Genomic DNA, 19,408 nt, shown 5'->3' with positions numbered 1-19,408 from the left:
ATTCACTCAGCTTGGATGCGGCGAAGGCAATGCTGAGAATAGTCTGTATTCAGCTCACTCAAGCTAGACTCAAGGTGAGCACAGCACAGCAGGACCTGCAGACATGTAAGGGGTGAGATAAACGAGGGACAGGTGTGGATGAGTATTAGCAGGCAGGTGACTGTGAGATGGCGAGTGTACGGGAGGTGGAGTGTGTGGGAGTGGGCGTCTCCCCTGAAGTGGTGGACCGGCCTACCGTGACAGGTGAGTGTCATTTTGGTAGCTTTAATTTGACATTTATAGCTGACTAATAGGCTCAATGATTTATAATGGTCAGTTATGGATAAAACAGTGCTCTTTGTACATCCTTCAAGAAACACTGGTTTTCCCAAAAAAAAGAGAGATGAGTTTAACAGTAATTTCCTTAATATTCCTTCATATAGCATCTTGCCTTCCTTAAACAAAATAAATGTGGAGACTGTGTTTACCTCAAACTTGCAAAGACAGCACAAGACAATTGTATCCCATAAGGTGACGTTAACCCTAATTCTTGGTCGTCATTGAGAGCAACAGGTTTCCCTTTTGGAGAGCCATGCCACAGGCTGGGCACAGCGTTTCAGGAGAATCAGAATCACATTAGCAATTACACATAATACTACAAAAATCAGCCAGATGCTTGCAGTAATGCCTGAATGAGATGGATTTATTCACAATGGAGGATTTTAAAAAGTCAAAACACACGTGTCAACAGCAGGTTGATACAGCAATTGTTCAAAAATTTGTTAGGTTATCCGTGCAGGCCTAGAAGCCAACATAATAAATCCAGTCAGCACCAGAAGGGAAAACATAAAAGCCAGAATTTGGTAGAAAAACAAAACATAACATAATGAAGGCGGACATAAGAATAACAGTAAACATGGTAAAACTGTGGTAATACAGTGAGGAACTGACAAACACAATATACTGTAAGGCACCAGGAAAGGTTCAGCCCTCCCCCTTTGGAATGCTCAATGGGGGGAGGATCTTCTGGACCCCCTGCTAACCTTCCCCCTAGCAGATGGAAGTGAGGGAGGTGAAAGAGGGCAGATACTGGCCAGAGGAGTCCCCCCTCTCTACTGACGGGGACAGTGACATGAAGATCCAGGCGACCAGAACACTAGAGAACACTGCCATGGGGAGCTATGTCTCCTCTGAGCATCCCGACACGCCCCCCTAGGTCTCCCCCGGTTACCTCTTCCAGTTCCTGGGGCTGGTATGCACCCTCCAGTGGCACCCAAGAGCAGTGTGCATTCCTCTGTGATTCCCAGCCCTGGTGTGCGCCCCCTAGTGGTGTCCAGGAGTGGTTCGCCTCACAGACGATAGGCCTTGTGAATCCAAGCTCCTTCTGGTTCTTGTAGCCCTAGGCCCAGGGGCGGATCCCTGATTGGCAGCTGGGTCCACCCAATCACAAGCTCAGAATACAGTTTTCTGTATGAAAATTAATGAAAAAATTTTTTCGCCTAGCGCACGAGTCATTTAGTGATCATATACCTGCCCACCCCGAACAACTTTCGTTCGCCACCCCCCCCGCTCAACAACTTTCGTTCGTGCTTGCCCACCCCAATTACACGCTGGCCCGTCCAAAAAACGCCGGCTGCATCCGCCACTGCCTAGGCCTGCTCGAAGTTGTGGGTCCGGGGCTCTACGGCAGCGCTGGGCACTCTGGGAGGAGCTGTGGCTGGAGGAGGGGTTTGTCATGAAGTAGTCCCTGACTCCTCGCTTTGGACTTGTGTATGTGATGATGTTTGCATCCATTTTTTGTCCATATATGTATTTCCTGTGGGTGTGGTTACATGTTCTTGTGTTCACTTGTCTCATTATCATAATGTGTGACACTCTTATTATGTATCAGGAATTTAATGTGTGTCTAGGTTACGTCCTGTGATCGTCTTTGTTGAGTTTGCTTTGAGTAAGAGTCTCGCTTCTCTGTGTTAATACGTGTTCTAAGCGCTAAATAAAGACGATGATTAAAGCGCATCTCATCTCAGCATCCTGCCTTCAGTTTGCGTTACAGGAACATGACAAAGCATTAGACTAAACATCTTACTAGTGTAGTGTCTTGACAGAAAAGTTCTATTATGATGCATCCTTTGTTGGCTAAGTGTTTGAACCTTTTCATGGCCTAGAATAAGACCGTAACACCAGTATAACCCAAACAAATAAAGGAAATAAAGAGCCTGTTCAAGGTTTGGGGAGGGGGGGCACTAACCATCCATCACTAACAAGTGTCAGGTTTGCCAATTGAGAAATCATTGTGTCACTATGGGCTATTATACATGCAGAAGAGCAGGAGTGTGAACAATGGCTTCTCTAGTTGTGATGCCACGTGCGCACACAAGAATGTAGTGGAGATGCTTTATACATACAACACAAACAAGATACATCAACGTGAGACTATACACAAAACACAAGTGCAAACCAAATACTAACATAGAGAGAGAACTTGTAAGGTTCCCAAGCAAAGACAGAAACAGATCTGCAGCTTTAGGTATGTTTCCTAATCTTAACAAAGAATGACTCTATGTCCGTCTGCACAAAAATAAAGGGGTTCACACCTGATGACCGTTTGTGTCTGAAGAGCATGTACAAACCTACCTGGTGGATGATGTAGATGTATGCATAAGCTAATATGCTCTCAATTCAAGGAGACAACCTAGTGAATAAAGCAGACTGTAATCAAATCAGATTCCCAAGACAAAAACATCGAACCACATGAAGTAAATGGATAAACAGCAAGTCAAGACAAGCTAAAGACTGCAAGCTGGGGTTAGCTTCTAGGGTGCTGCAACACGATTCGTCTCTTATTCAGTGAAGGCCCTCCCCTCGGCCTGTCAGTGGCGTTCTCCGATTGGTTGACAATGATGATAGACAGTGTAGTGTAATGATGATGAGTCAGTTGCCTTTGCTGTTCACCTTGTTGATGTGTGAGGTTACTAACTGATTATGTAAAGTTCTCAGGCAGCTGCTGGTGCCTACTCAGTTGAAACCTTTAGTTACTTACAGCTGTGTTTAGTGATTCACAATCTACTGTCTTTATTGTTGCAAAGTATTTCATAATGAAATCAGAAATCAGTCATGTGTTTGTGGCAAAACGCAAATACTGATACTGAAATCACAGACAGCAATGGAATGACAGACTGTGCATGAGGGAAAGTCAAAAACATAGTTGCGTTACAATTCCAGGTCTAAGCCAGCATAAACAATCCAATCAGCAGACCTGAAGGAAAAAAAAACAGCAAAACAGCATCATGTAGTAAACACATGTAGAACACAGTAGACAAAACAAGAAAAACAAAACAAAAATTTTAAAAAATTAGAAAACAAAACAAAAAACGCACTCATCTGAAAAGCATATATATATATATATGCTTTTCAGATGAGGATTTTTTGTTTTGTTTTCTAATATATATATACACACACGCGCGTATGTATCTATGTGTGTGTGTGTGTGTGTGTGTGTGTGTTTGGTGGTTGGGATTCAGGTATCGTGTGGTGTCTCACAGGGGATTGGGGAGAGCACTAACTGAGTCTATGGGCTCAACATAGCTGGAGTAATGGAAGCAAGGTCAACAGAGAGTGTGACAGTTAGTTACTGATATGGAGAATTTGTCTTGGTTATTGCTACTATGCTACTAGACATTTTACTAGGAAAGAATATAATATTAAACTGTTCAACTAAATATTAATAAGATAGCAACATACAGTATGTATATGAAGAGCAAAATGTGGAAACTCTTAACTCATATATACATGAACAATTTAAATTTTTCAGTGCAGAAATGCACGATTGTGTAGAGATGGTATTGCCACAATTTGAACTACAGTGCTGAGGTTTGTGAGGTCCAGTTTAGAGTATTAACTGTTTGCTTGTGTTGGTTTGATGGCCATGAGATGTTATGATGGTCATGAAAGATTTTAGGCAGGATTTTGGCCATATCATATTACAGGGAACATTACAGGGAGCATTAGTGAAAGTGATAGTAATCAAGGTAATGTTAACAAGATATTTTAGCTGATAGTGTTTCCTCTGAGTTAATCTTTTCACACAACAGATTTTACTAACCTACCAAGCAGGCCTTGTTGTGGAGTCACAATAAAAGTCCTTTCTTGGATCAGCTTCTACCGAATTGATCACTGTATCTATGGTTCCAAATACACAAAAGTAAAGTGTCCCTCAAAAGTCTGTGTTGGACATGTACTTCTTGTACTGTATTGATTACAAAATTTGGTTACTGACATATATTACTTTGTTTCTCAGTATCTGATTGTTGAACACAGGTCTATGTCCCTAATGAGCAACCCATAGTCATCCAGAATTCACATCTATATCCTTAATGAGCAACCCATAGTGACACTAACAAGAAAGATAATTAAGCACTAGAAAAAGAGCTGTTGAGAAGAATCAATGTATCTTTGGTCATGGTTTCTCTGGTGTGTGTCTGTGTGTGTGTGTGTGTGTGTGTGTGTGTGTGTGTGTGTGTGTGTAGGCAGAACATACACTACCGGTCAAATATTTGGATGCACCTAGTGTGCAACTAGAACAGCTTCAACTCTTCTGGGAAGGCTGTCCACAAAGTTTAGGAGTGTTTTTTGGGGGGATTTTGACCATTCTTCCAGAAGCGCATTTGTGAGGTCACATACTGATGTTGGAGGAGAAGGCCTGGCTCTCAGTCTCTGCTCTAATTCATCCCAAAGGTGTTCTATCAGGTTGAGGTCAGGACTCTGTGCAGGCCAGTCAAGTTCATCCACACCAGACTCTGCCATCCATGTCTTTATGGACTTTGCTTTGTGCACTGGTGCACAGTCATGTTGGAAGAGGAAGGGGCCAGCTCCAAACTGTTCCCACAAAGTTGGGAGCAAAGAATTGTCCAAAATGTCTTGGTATACTGAAGCATTCAGAGTTCCTTTCACTGGAACTAAGGGGTCAAGCCCAGCTCCTGAAAAACAACCCCACACTATAATCCCCCCTCCACCAAACTTTAAACTTGGCACAATGCAGTCAGACAAGTACCATTTTCCTCGCAACCACCAAACACAGACTCATCCATCAGATTGCCAGATGGAGGAGAAGCATGGGAACTCCAGAGAACGCACCTCCACTTCTGTAGAGTCCAGTGGTGGCATGCATTACATCACTGCATCCAACGCTTTGCATTGCACTTGTTGATGTATGACTTGGATGCAGCTGCTTGACCATGGACACCCATTCCATGAAGTTCTCTGCGCACTGTTCTTGAGCTAATCTAATGGTCACATGAAGTTTGGATGTCTGTAGTGATTGACTCTGCGGAAAGTTGGCAACAATCTTCGCACTATGCGATTCAGCATCCACTGACCGCGCTCCAACAGTTTACGTGGCCTACCACTTTATGGCTGAGTTGCTGTCATTCCCAAACACTTCCATTTACTTATAATACAGCTGACAGTTGAGTGTGGAATATTTAGAAGCGAGGAAATTTCACAACAGGATTTTTTGCACAGGTGGCATCCTATCACAGTTCCATGCTGGAATTCACTGAGCTCCTGAGAGCGACCCATTCTTTCACAAACGTTTGTAAAAACATGCCTTCATGCCTAGGTGCTTAATTTTATACACCTGTGGCTATGGAAGTGATTGGAACACCTCATTCCAATAATGTGGATGGGTGAGTGAATACTTTTGGCAATATAGTGTGTATATATATATATATATATGCTAGAGTTTTTCTAAAATGTTGAAAATATAAAAAATAAACTAGGTGTCCAAACTTTTGACTGGAACTGGATATGAAATAGGCAGTATGGAACAGTGTGACCACCATGGACTGTGTCTGAAAGTCTTTTCTGCATGTGGCACTTACCCTGATATGATTAAAAACATCAGATAGGTGTCATGAAGACTTTAATCAATAGTCTGTAGTCACCTCTACACTCCTATACGAGACTCCTATACTCTGGTAAGAACTACTCCTATATTCCCAGAATGCTTCTACCTATTGATTATGCATTTAGTTTCTTTAATTGTAGTTGTATTTTTCCTTTTGTTAATCATTTAAGAAATCTTAATAATTTCTTAATTTACTATTCTTACACTGTTGTTGCAGCAAAAAAGTAAATAGAAATAAATAAATAAACTTAAATTACTGATTTTGGGCCATTAGTTTGCCATCAGGTGTGGACCAGTGGGTGACGGGTTCCTCTGCTGAGACTTGCTTCCTCTCATGGTTTCTCCTCTAGCTTTTAGTGGGGCTTCTCCTTGTCATCTTTGACTTACTCGATATGGCCTGGACCTGGCTTCTCTGTAAAGGTCACTTCTGTACAGCTGCTTTTTGACCACACTTGTGACAACACCTGACAACAGTATACAAATAAATTTGAATTTGAAATATTCACTTTGTGGTGTTATAATGCAGATGACAATGTGGAAGGTGAATTGAGTTCAGAGGCTTAGTAGAATGTCCTGCTAGCTAGAGGAAGGGAGTGTGTGTGTGTCCATGTGTATGTGTGGTAGGGGGGGTCTTAGGTTGGGACTGCCACACTGCAGTAGGTGTGTCTGATATCTAGGAGAGCAGCTGTTTACCACATACTAGGGGACTTGATTAGTACAAACCTCTCTAGACACCCTTGAAGAGATGAAACACAAACATAAATATTTATTAATGGGACTTGGCAGACAAGGAAAGTGTTACTTGCATAGCTGCAGAACTAAATGTTGTGTCTCAAACTGATTATTTGACTGTTCCCTGGTAGTGCAGAGGAAAAAGGAGAAACCAGTGATGAAGTACCAAAGAGAATGCAAACCTTCTCAAAAATGGCTTGCCTCGACGTTCTTGGTCCTTGCCATTTGTCCTGGCCAAAAAAACCAATAAGAGTGTGTAGCAATTTAGTCAGTGTAGATTGAGAGGAAAGAAAAGCTCACTGACAGAGCTATATTGCGGTTCAGGTCCCCCCTTGAGACAGCAGGAGCATAAAATGAGACACGAGGCAAGCTTAAGAGAAACTCCCATCAGTCACACTTTAAATAAACCACCCATCTCAACCTGCCCGACGATATGCCAGCGAGCAACAAGGAGTATGGGAGAGCTCTCATCTCCTATCAGTCACACAGCAATCGTCCTGATGGAGAGGCATAACGGTGCAGATAACCATTTACCCTCATTCTGTACTTTCATTAGGAACAGCTCTCTATTTCTCTGGGTTGATTATTGGCTAGGGACACTGGTTTGCTAGCGTGGGCTTCCAATATGTTAATATAAGTGATTGTGTGTGGAGATCTATGGGACTGTGATGTCTGCGATTTCCGTGCTTGACAATACTGTGTGTCTCTGTATGGGGCAGGTTTTCACCACACCCTGATGTTCATGCTTCTTCATTCTTCCTGTGGTACAATAATCGCTCGATGTATTTAAAATGAAATGGCAATGATACATAATATGGATGAAGGAGAACTCTCAGTGGGGAAACATGTCATTTTAAAATCCAATAAACGATAAATAAATAAACAATGAGTAAAGAAACTTTTTTCCATCTTCATTGTCTTAAGGCATAATGAAATTGTATTTTCTCCTTTTCTGTTCTATCTGTTCCTTTCCTTAGCTGTCAACAGTTTTTGTTCAGTGTGCTTCCATTATTCATTTTCAAATTTAAATAAGTCAGTGTTGTGAAATGCAGCTTTGCTCTTCTCTGTGGAGTTGTGCAGCTGTTTTGTTCTTAGTAAAATCCTGCAACGTTTGGCACTGGTGTTGAAGTCTTCATCTAATATTGGCTAATTTCTGAACTGAGTTATGCCTTGCAATATTTTATGAATAATTTCAAAATTTAATTACATTCTGTGTTACTTAAGAACTGTGAACAGGTATAAAAGAAAAAACAAAGAGTAATTACTGAAACTTTCAAAAACCCTCAGAAAGAATTACAAACCAAAGCTGGAATGAATTATGTATCTAAGCCAAATGTGTGCATGATGAATAGGAGTGTGTTGTAGTGAGGGAATTAGACTGCTGCTGTGATTAGCAAAATGTGTCTTCTGTGAAATGAAGAACGAAGCTCTCCTTTTACCAGCTTCTCACTGTTAAACAGTGTTAAATCTTGATGGGGGTGTCACCATACAAGGGAGCAACATGAGCACGTCTGCATGCAGTGTGTACCACCAGCTCAGACGCTTGTACAGACACTAGTAGCTCCAGCCACCCACTGCTACTGGGTTGGTGTGCGAGAAGAGCAACGTGTGAAAAACTAGGGGTTGGGGGCCAGATCAGACACAAGTGGCTACTTGTCGTCCAGATGTAATAGGTTTGCGGCACTCAGTTGGTTCTTGCAGGACACTGCAGGAGATGCTGACCACATCATGTCATTTAAGGTACTCGGACATCCAAAGTCAGCCTTGGCATTTGCTGGCAATTCTGAGCCTCTTTTCTTCATTGCTGCTCATATCCTCATCTCTGAACACTATACTCTAAATCAAACTTAAGCTTTTCGGAAGCTAAGGATGACCACATGACAGCTTCATAAGTATGCAAAAAAAAAAACACAATAGAAACTCTTAATGCACTGTGATTTACAGTGCATTTTGCAGCGCTGGAATTTGTCTATAATTGGGTGGAAGAATAACACAGGCTTTTTGAAATGTGCATTCCTATTTTTGGCCAGTGCATTTGTTTTATTCCTTTGTCTTCAAATACAACATAAATGAAAGAACTTCTAAGGTTTTACCTCTAATCAGCCCCTGACCAGAAGTGTATTTTAGCTGGATTGCTGGGGGAGACTTTTTGTTCAGTTCGGGTTATTTAGTTTTCCATTAATGTCTGCAGGCAGTTCAGAACAAAGCTATGAAAGTGAGAGTGGCATTCAAAATGAAGACACTAAATTGCACTTTGCTGTTTATTGGAAGGGGCAAAACAATGAATATGGCATTAAATATCTCCATTTGGGAAAAAGTTAACGTTAACTCCATATGCACAAAGTAAACCAATTTGGCCCAGTAGTGTGTGGTGGCTGATTGTATATAAATTAGGCAAAAAAATCTCCTTTGGTCTATGCTTGTCTGCAGATGATGAGGTCAGTAAGACCTAGCAATGGCATTTGGAAAGTAAACACTTCCAAGCATGATGCGAGAAAAAGTGTGTGGCAATTTGAGCCAATTAGTGCAGTGTCCCTCTACTTTGGCCACAGAGGGATTACAATTAGAATGGCAAATGAGGCAACAGATGCTGCAGCAGGCTGTCAGATGTTCACGAATATTAAGGTTATGAGCGAGTTAACATCCTCACAGTGGACATCATCTATTGGGCGACAACTGACAGAACCATTTTAGGTCATACTACAGGGAGTACATATGTAAACTAATACAGGCAAGTATTTAAACTAACCATTTGTGTTTGGTACAAGAATATTACAGAATGTGATGCTTGTGTTTGCAAAGAACTGACAAAACTGAACAGAAATGTGGTGTATATGCTGATATATCAATAAAATAAAAATTTTAAAAGCTGACAACAATATACATGTAATCTTAGCTAGATTTTCTTATATACTGAGATCTGGAGTTAGTTCCAATTTGTTGCCCTTTATTCACAGAAAGCAACAATTTCAATTAATGATTGTAATAACTCTCTGAATAACGTCTCTAAATTAGCCACACTGACATAACGATCTAGCTAAGCAAATATAACGCGAGGTAAAAAAACTATATAAACGCAAGGCAGATGTTGCTCAATGAAATGTTTACAAAATGTTGTGAAATCAGAACAAGTGAGAGTAATCAACTGTGAGAGCCTTGCTCTGTTTGTACCATTCTACCGAAACTACATAAATCATTATTACATTGCAAAAATAAAGTAGCTGTTTTTTAATAACTAGGACATATGTCCCAATATCTGAGAACATTAACAAAAAATGTGTAAATGACATTACATATAGGAATTCAGTTTATGAGCACACAGGGTAGGACAGAAGCAACTATAGAACTACAGAAGAGCTGTCACCATCTCACTTTAAAGTATCCTACTTAGGAACCCACACAAAATAAACAGTCTAATAAGGCTATGTGATGACATCACGTGAAAGGTACTGCCTCTTGTCATTCCCGCACAAAACTTCAGAGAACATAAATATGTTAAGATTGTTCATCCATCCATCCATTATCTTTACTGCTTCATTCCATAAGTTGGGGTCAGGGGGCCAAAGTCAATCCCAGCATCATTGGACTAAGGCATGGTATGGGCAGTATGACCAAAATTCTATATCACGGTATTTTTCGAAATTATATCGGTTTCACGGTATTTGACGGTATATTCCTCCCATGCAAGATGTGTTAACTGCACTGATTACGAAAAGAATTACTGCAGTTGAGTGGTTAAGAGTACCCTATTCCACTGTTAGAAAAATGTCTCCACCGAAGTATTACGTGTAATACAGATCTGCATGGCCCCACATGATCAGTTTTCAAATGGTAGCAATAAAGTAGTGAATTAATCATATATATTTAAAATATTTTTCAGACAACATCAAAACTGTAGGTTTATACAATTTCTGTGAACCAGCTACACGTAATATTATAAATTGCACACCAGTTTGTTAATAACAAATAAGAGGTATTTAGACATAAAGTAGACAGGGCTGTTTGTCAATGGTTGTATTGTACTGAAAAGTTCCAAATATCGTACCTTTAATTAAATAACGTAATATTTAAACAAATAAATAATAACAGTGGTTGAATACTGGGGAGATGGTACCATCTCTTTTAATTTGATAAAAAGCTAATTATTTTGAATCATTTCGACCATATGTGTATTTGTATAAATATGTAACTTAATTAAGCTGAAGGTGCTAGAAAATATTGAAAATGGACCTTGAAAGTGCCATACAAGTGCTTGAATTCCACCTTGTAAAGGTATATATGAACCCTGCAAACATAACTGAGCACAAAACATAGTGCTGCAGAGCCGAACGCACAAAGTAACAAAAATCAAGAGGTGCAAGACCTCACGACGGGACAGCAGAGCTACCACGATTGCGTCATTTTTGCCGCACGGATGCTTGTGCCAGTCGCGACGTGTCATGTATAAGCTAACTTTATGGGTGGTGCAGCAGATTGATCTTGTTACCACCGACCGCGACAACTTTTGCTCGACAGCATTTGCAGTAAGTGACTGTTTGGTCCACGTCTGACCTTTAAAACCCTATGTACTTCCTGACAAGAGACACGGCTCCTTTCTTTGGCAAAAGTTCCTTTGGAGCATCATCTTTTACTTCAACGTTTGGGAGAATTTGTGGTTCAGAACGTCCTTCATTTTCAGCAAGCTAGATTTGCGCTCTGTTGCAGGTGTGCTTAGCGGCGCAGCAATAAAAAGCGTCCCTTGAGAAACAATTAACGACCGTGCTTCGTTCCAGACACGTGAAGGCTATTTAAACCAGTGTGGCCGGTATATGAAAAATTCTTATGATAACAAAAATAAACACCGGTTTTCGGGGGAACCGGTATACCGCCCAGCACTAGTGGGGTATGCCACGGACAGGTCTCCAGTCTGCCACATGGCCAACGCGCGCACACACACACACATACACACACACCCACCCACACACACACACACACACACACACACACACACAAACACCTATGGACAATTTTGAGTTAACGTTCAACCTAACACACATGTGTCTGGACTGTGGGAGGAAAATGGAGTACCTGGGGAAAGCCCACACAAGCACAAGGAGAACATGCAAACTCCACAGAACAGCGCTAACCATCACACCATCATGCCGTCCAAGTTAAGAAAATGAACGACCATTAGTTATCAATAAACCATGCTAGCTTGGTAGTGACTAGCTTAATATGCCAACAAACATATGTAATATGCTAATGTCAATCATTTTCAATCGCTTAAATGAAATGTTTTACATTTTCACAGTTTAACTAAGATAAATCCAAATACGTGAAAAAAACATTATCAAATAAGCTCGTGCAGAGTCGTCATCTAAGGAAACCTATTTCCGCCACTTGAAGAAAAAAAAAGTCCATGTAGTAGCTCATAACACATAATTCACATCATTTTGACCTAGTATCTCATTATGACTTAGTATTTCATAATTCATAATAATGCAGAAGAGTGCAGAAGACCCACAAAAAACTTGTATGGAAAAACACATTAATGTAATGTAAAAAGTCCTTTTTGTGATAATAAACCACGTAAAAAATATAATTATGAGATACATCAAACTAACCCTAAACCTAGATACCATGTGGACTTTTTTTTCTTCAAGTGGCAGAAATAGGCTGCCATGTTCGTGGTGCTGTTTTTTCCCGCCTCTGCGTCGCAGAGAACTATGGGTAAACGAAGGCCTCGAAGGATACTCAGATACTCAAAGTTGCTGCGAACGAAGGCTGTGTATGGAAGGCCGTTTTAACATAAAATGGGCTTCACCCCACTTACATTACAGATATCTGTATATTTAATTTAAGATATCTCCAATTATATTTTAACTAGGCAAAATGTCAATTTGAGATATCTCCAATTACATTCTGACTAGTATAAATTACATAATATTCATCGTTCATTTGTATGGAGGCTCAAGTTCAAAATATCTGCAATTAATTAATTACTGACTATCTGAAACGTACATTTCAGATATCTACAATTAAATTATTACTAGTCAAAAAGTCAATTACACATTGTCACGGTCACAGCTCCGGACCCTTCCCTTTGGGCGTGTCGCTATGTCGTCTGCGTGCAGTTATGTCCATGTTTGTAGTTCCGTGGGTGTGGGTAGTTTGTGAGCGTGTTCGTAGTCGCACCTGTGCCTTGTCTCGAGATCATGAGGGTATGTGTTAATCACCTATATAATGTGCGTTCGCGCAGTGTCTTGTGCTCGTCTTTGTCTTGAGTCCAGGCCAGAGTGAGTGATCCTGTGTTTGTGTGCTTGCATTTTCGTTTTGGACTCCACGTGTTTTGTTTATTAAACGTTGTGTGTTGCACCATGCTACGCTCGTCGTGCCTCATTCCTTCGAGCGTAACACACATATCTCATTTTTTGCTCTGACTAGTCATTATTCTAATTAAAGATATCTTAAACATACTCATTATTTAAGATATCTTAAACATATTTTTAGATATCTGAAACTAAGATTTGACTAGTGCAAATTAAATATCAGATATCTTGAAAGTAAGTAATGACTAGGCAAAACAAAGTTAGGGATATCCAGAACTGTACTTTTGACTAGTCAAAAGTCATTTAAAGATATCTACAAATAAATTACAGATATCTTGAAAATTTTTTATCTAGACTTTTTTTTATTCCTGTTATCTTGAATAATTATTCTAACTAGTGGGAACGTGTTTGTAGATATCTTCAATAATCATTCTGTCTAGTCAATACGTCCTAGATTTACGTAGCATTTTGGCGCCAAGCTTGGCACTCTTTGTATTTGCTAATCAGTGGTCTGTATGCGATTTCAGGACAGTCAAACTCGCATTCTCATGTTTTTAACACTATTTTTAGTGCCGCATAATCCATACTGTTGAACTCTTTCAAGATTGTGGCATTTTCTGAATATTTTTTCAAGAACAGCTAACGCCATTTTAGCCACCCAAAATTCCGCATAATGCACGCACTTCTATATACGCACTGCGTATATATTTGCGTGTATACACCTATACATTGTTTTGCATGTCGCACGTAAATTTTGATACTCAAAGACAGCGTCTCACCTTAGAGAGCAACGAAAGTATCAGTGGAAGAAGAAGAGCAGATTCGTCAAGACGGACAGTTTTATTTGCCGCACCCCACGTGAGCTCTAACATGTTTCATATGTATAAGATTTATTTCGAAAGAAAACTGGAATTTGAACATGTATATCGGAACACACAATATTTTAATAGTTGCCTGTTGTATTAACTACATGTAGTTACTACTGTACAACTGAACTTGGTGTTTGGCGGTGGAGATTCTATTAAACTGATCTCTGGACAACCAGGTGGACATCTGTTGCATACGCAGGTGTTACACCGAAATGTGTGACCATCGAGTTCTGTTACCGCAGACCGCTGTTACACATTTCTTGCTTGTGTTTTGTCAATATAAGACACAAACGACACAAACATCTCATAAATATCAGAGGTCCGATTACTCCATGTCCAAGCATTGTAATCGCCGTGCAATACTGCTTCTTATGGAGAAAAAATGTAATGTAATGTACTGACCACATTATAACATTTGTCAATAGAAAGTAAAAACCTTAAGATAGCCAAAAGGTTTTTTCCTCACATTCTTTCTACGGTACTTTCAATTATATTTAAACTCCAAAAATGCTTATTTGTGTCTGCATGCATGAGAGGCATGTCATTAGCCTACGTCATCTTTTAGAATAGGCGTACATTAATTTCCTTCTAAATCACAATAAATGATTGAGTACGTATGTGTGGTTATTAGAATATGTGTCAATACTGCACATTATTTCTCGACAACACACATACAGAAAATGTGTAACAGTGGTCTATCAGTCACAGAATTCGGTGGTCACAGATTTCGGTGCGACACCTGTTCTGAAACCTGTAACCACCTTGTATATTAGGATGTGTGTCAGTGTAACACATCAGTTATGCCAACACAAGTGAGGAAAACACTAAATAAATGAAATGTAAATTACATTTTAAAAGTCTAACCGGCATTCACTGTACTGAGTCATATTTTGATGGGTCTACACAGCCCCGCATTATGAGGAACAAGCCTACCGATAAAGAGTTAATGTTGGGTGGATATTTCGCTGTCTAGTCCTGGTGAGTGAAACCCTAGTAATATTTGACAATGATTTTGCTCAAAGTTTGCTTAATGATGTGCATGCGTTATTTAAAAAGCCGAAGGGGTAGAGCCCATAGACGAGGCCTAAGCTCATTACTGCATTTAACATGATTTTTACAGCAGGTAGAAAGCATTGACACTTATTATCAGCTTAATCACTGAAACGGAAAAGAACTTGCCAAGGACACAGCTTCCCGCGTCGCTGCGACAGCACACGCATAGCACAGTCTCGTATTATGAGGGCTCAGATTGTGTGAAGAACGTGGGTGACATTTCTGTGTTCGCACTCAACCGGGCACCGTCTCTCCCATCCACTCGCCATGCATCCGTCTGTGGCCTTCGGAGCAACGCTGTCCCATGCGGCCCGCTGGCCTTCATCATGGACGAGCTCTCTGCTGTGGGACACTTCACTTCTGTCTTCTCAGCCCCTCCCCACTCTTTTCACTCCTCTGGAGCAACAGCATATTGATTTAGCAGTACAGATGTGACACACTGGGAAAGACATGCTACAATACAATGTAGGTATTGTCTTCGATTCAATTTTGAGATGAACAGCTCTGAAAATGGTTCTGCATGTTGGCGTTTTTCTTTTTTTTCATATTGGACATTTATGATGCTCTTACATAATCTCTCAATACTGATAGTATTATAACATGAATATCTTTTAACATAGAATAGTCAGGGACTATGTGCTGGGAAGCCCTCTCCCTTACACCTGTGTCCCTGCTCATGGGGATAAAGTAGTAGGCACACTTACAAAAAGAAGATTAATGATTCATCCCATAAGCCCAGTTCTGTCCTGTCTACAAGTGGAAAGAGGTATGGGTACGATGGTAAATGTCTTTTGTGCTTCTCTGTAATTGGTTCAGTTCATTACTAATGGTGAGGGATGGCCGATATGGGAGAGAATTTTGATGGATTAGTTGGAATTGGGGGTTTTGGGGGAGGGTGGTGGTGGTGGTGGTGGTGTTGGGGTTTTCCAGATGCACCTATTCACAATCATATTTATAGCTATAGTAATAGTGGGAAGTCAATGATGCATTACACATAGGTGCAAGAGTAAAACTCACTCAAGTGAGATTGGTTATGCCTTATTCATCATTAAGTGCATCAACACGAGATATTTTACTGGTTTTAGTGCAGTCTAACCTGCACTGCAGTAAGACAACATCTTACAGCACAATACATGTTAATGAGAGAAATGTTGAAAGAAAAAGAAGACGGTTATTAAAGGGAAATATGTAGGCATTGTAGAAAGTTTAAGTCCAAATTAAACAAATTCATTGCTGTCCTTTAGGCCCAGAGTCATGGACACTGGTCCCAGGGCGGTCATTTATACTGTAGCAGCCTCAAACACTTAATGGATTCTCATAAACAAGAATTGTTGATGATGTTAAATGTGAGAAAAAGAATGTGTGTGTGTGTGTGTGTGTGTGTGTGTGTGTGTGTGTGTGAGAGAGAGAGAGAGAGAGAGAGAGAGAGAGAGCGAGAGAGAGAGAGAGAGATACCTAACAAGGAGTTAGAGAATAAGAAATAGAGGGAGAAAAGAGTTTGAGTCCAAATTTAAAGGTCAGCATATGTATATGAATTTCCCCAAAGTGCAGCAGTACAAAGATTATCATAAAAGAGCAGATCAGATATCACTTTAAGACTTTCTCCACACTTAAATGACCACAGGAGTCACTTACCAAAAGTAGTAATCAAACAAACCCTGGTGACTGCTCTGAATCTCAGACTTCTCTTTAGTGTTGTTTCTTCACAGTGCTGTCTCAGTATATATTTCAACAATCGCCCCTTTCTGTGGCTGAGGGGCTAGTTTTACGCCACATGACCGTACCCAGGTCATACTGTCTCCAAGAAATTACATATGGATGTTTATTATTTCACACATGGAAACCTATTTATGCTGGTTTTTATGTTTTAGTAGCACCTACACAAAGCAGGAACAGGTCAGTCTGACTGTAGACCTGCTGTTCTAATGATTCAAGCTGTATGAAACACAAATATCACCCATAAATGTCCTGAGTTCTGTTTTCCACCACGTTGGCTACTGTGCTTTGTTGTTTGTAAGAAAAGCAGCATCAGAAAAGTTTCAAAGAGTCCACACGCTGCAAATCCCCTCAATTATTAATCTCATTTTATGCAGAAAATATCCACTTCCACAAGCATTTCGTCCCAGGCTACACTGATGATAATGCAATTCTTGACCATTAAATTCCTGTGTCAGGTCCCTGGCTGTGATCATTGTTTCACTGGATGTCCACACTGAACTAAGACAGCGTCTTTCCAGTTCTGCATTCCTCCGTGAGTTTGCTCATAATCTCCTGCAAATCCCACAGCCTTCCTGCACATGACAAGTCATTGTAATTTGCTTCACAAAAGCTGTCAGCAACAAGGAGGCCTGTTGTCCCCCAGGTGCGCCAGGCTTTAGATTTATCCCACATACTAATGCACATACTGCATTCACTGCTGACGTGTAAATTAGTAGTTTAACTGGGAGTTCATATACATTGATATTTGCATGATTTAAGAAGTTAATACAAGTTAACTTTTCCAATTGTTGTGTGGAGTTAACTACTAAAGTAATTTTGGGCCACAGAAAGCTGATATTTCTTGCACTTAGCCATGAATATTGGCACATTGCAAACTCAATTGCGTGGCATCCTTTGTTGATATTTGATTTTGTTGATATCCAGATTTGCTGGTGTTCAGCTTCTTCTGGTGAGACATAATTGGTATCTTATAGCACACTGCTTTAAAGTAAAGTAAAGTAAAGTAAACCTTATTTATATAGCACTTTTCTAGAGTAGCTCACAAAGTGCTTTACAAAAATTCTTACAAATACAGTGCAATACAGTATAATTTAAATACATTATAATCCTTTAATAGTTGATTTACCAAATAACTTGGTATCGTTTTGTTATGCCAAGTGTAGGGATTTCAGACATCTGGGTTAGTCCATTGAGATGTATACTGTAGATATTGAAGTTTGATGTCATGTTATACATGATAATGATTCAGATTGTATTAAACACGATTGCAAAGTTGCAGTGTGCTAATGTGTAAGTTACAAATTGTTGTATGTATTTATGTATGTTACCTGAAATGATTTCTCAGTCAAGCACTGACTGATATGGTAATGAAGAATTGAAACTTAAAGGTGGGCCCAACACATTATACTGGTTAAATGTCTAGACTAGACTTACCGTCCATATCGTCTTTATCCGAAGATGTTTGAGAGACATCATGCTAAAGGTGTTCAAACTAAACTTTTTTTGTTTTTTTACTTAAACTAATTACAACAACAAATAAAATAGCTACTACTGCAGGTCAGTGCAATAAACTCTTTAAATGCAGTAGGATAATTATGAGGCAAGCAGTTAGCAAATATACGTTTTGGAGAATCCATAAGCATGATGATATTGATAATTTTTAAATCAAGATTAAAAATAAACTGAATTCTTATAAATTAAAATGATGTATCGCTGTGGTTTAATGCACCAACTTAGTTCTGATATTTTTCACTGCAGTGGATTGCCCTGCAAACAAGAACTTGGCTTTACTCAAGGAACCTGATGAAAATAATGCTACTACGAGACAGATTGTCCTCCTGCCCATTTAAGACACAAGAAAGGTGGCAACACTCCCAGCGGTTTCTGATTAACTTCTCCAGAGCTAGCGGTACTATCTAAAGTTCTGGGAGTTGTACCTACTCCCAACTAATTAATCAAAGTCCATTAATTACACTAAAACATATTTTGCGACACTACAAACTTATTTTAGCAAATGCTGACAGGATCTATCTAAATGTCCTGACACTAGGCCTGTCGCGATAATTACATTATCGACTTATCGTACGATAATTTTTTTAACCGCGATCATTTTTGCTGATGTCGATAATTGACCATTGGGTTTCCGCTCAAATTTGTTTACATGAGAATAAACCGCAACTACGTTAGATTTCAATAACGTCAATAACAGTGCCTCCACGCACACAGGTGGAGATGTGTTAGCTCGTGAACGTATTTGAGGCTAATAGGACTCGAAATAATTCGCTTTTTATCACATTATTTAATGGTTGTTTATTATAGTGAACGTAGCGCGCGACTCCGCTCACCTCGCGCGAACCTCCGCGAAAGGTGAAAGCGTTGTTGTTCGAAACGATATGTGGTAGTATAAAGGAAATCCCCTCAAAAACAGTGGAAGGAACATTTACCTGACGAATTTTAATGTTTCTTTGTGTTTCAGGTTTGAAAAGTGCTGGAATTTAGGCTAAAGTACTTGAAAATACTTGAAATTGTAACTACTTCGTTTCACAATAAATATCTGACTGACTGAACAGTTAACAAATACGAGCCTCTTGTAATTCCAGGATGAAACATGAGAGAACGTGAAGACGTTCTAAGATTGGGCGTTTTGAAAATAAACAACCCTTAAATGATGTGATAAAAAGCGAATTATTTCGAGTATATGTATAAATATTTAACTTAATTAAGTGCTGGGAAATATTGAAATGGACCTTTAAAGTGACGTACAAATGCTTTATGAATTAAACTCCGCATAGCCCGAATATGAACTCCGCAAACATGACTTTGTTCATTGCGCTGCGGCGCGC

General features: G+C 39.8%; 1 long non-coding RNA gene across 1 annotated transcript; it reads right to left on the bottom strand.

Moving 5' to 3' along the window:
• Window positions 1-664: 664 nt before the first annotated feature.
• Window positions 665-2,753, bottom strand: LOC143484752 (uncharacterized). The gene is made up of 2 exons (XR_013122705.1): window positions 2,614-2,753; window positions 665-1,446 (listed from the first exon to the last, which is right to left on the bottom strand). It is a non-coding gene; the product is annotated as an uncharacterized LOC143484752 (long non-coding RNA).
• Window positions 2,754-19,408: the final 16,655 nt, after the last annotated feature.

Source organism: Brachyhypopomus gauderio, chromosome 21, assembly GCF_052324685.1.
Source record: "Brachyhypopomus gauderio isolate BG-103 chromosome 21, BGAUD_0.2, whole genome shotgun sequence".
Classification (NCBI taxonomy): Eukaryota; Metazoa; Chordata; class Actinopteri; order Gymnotiformes; family Hypopomidae; genus Brachyhypopomus; species Brachyhypopomus gauderio.
Note: the sequence above shows the minus strand (reverse complement) of the source record. Positions and strands in the feature narration are given on the sequence as shown.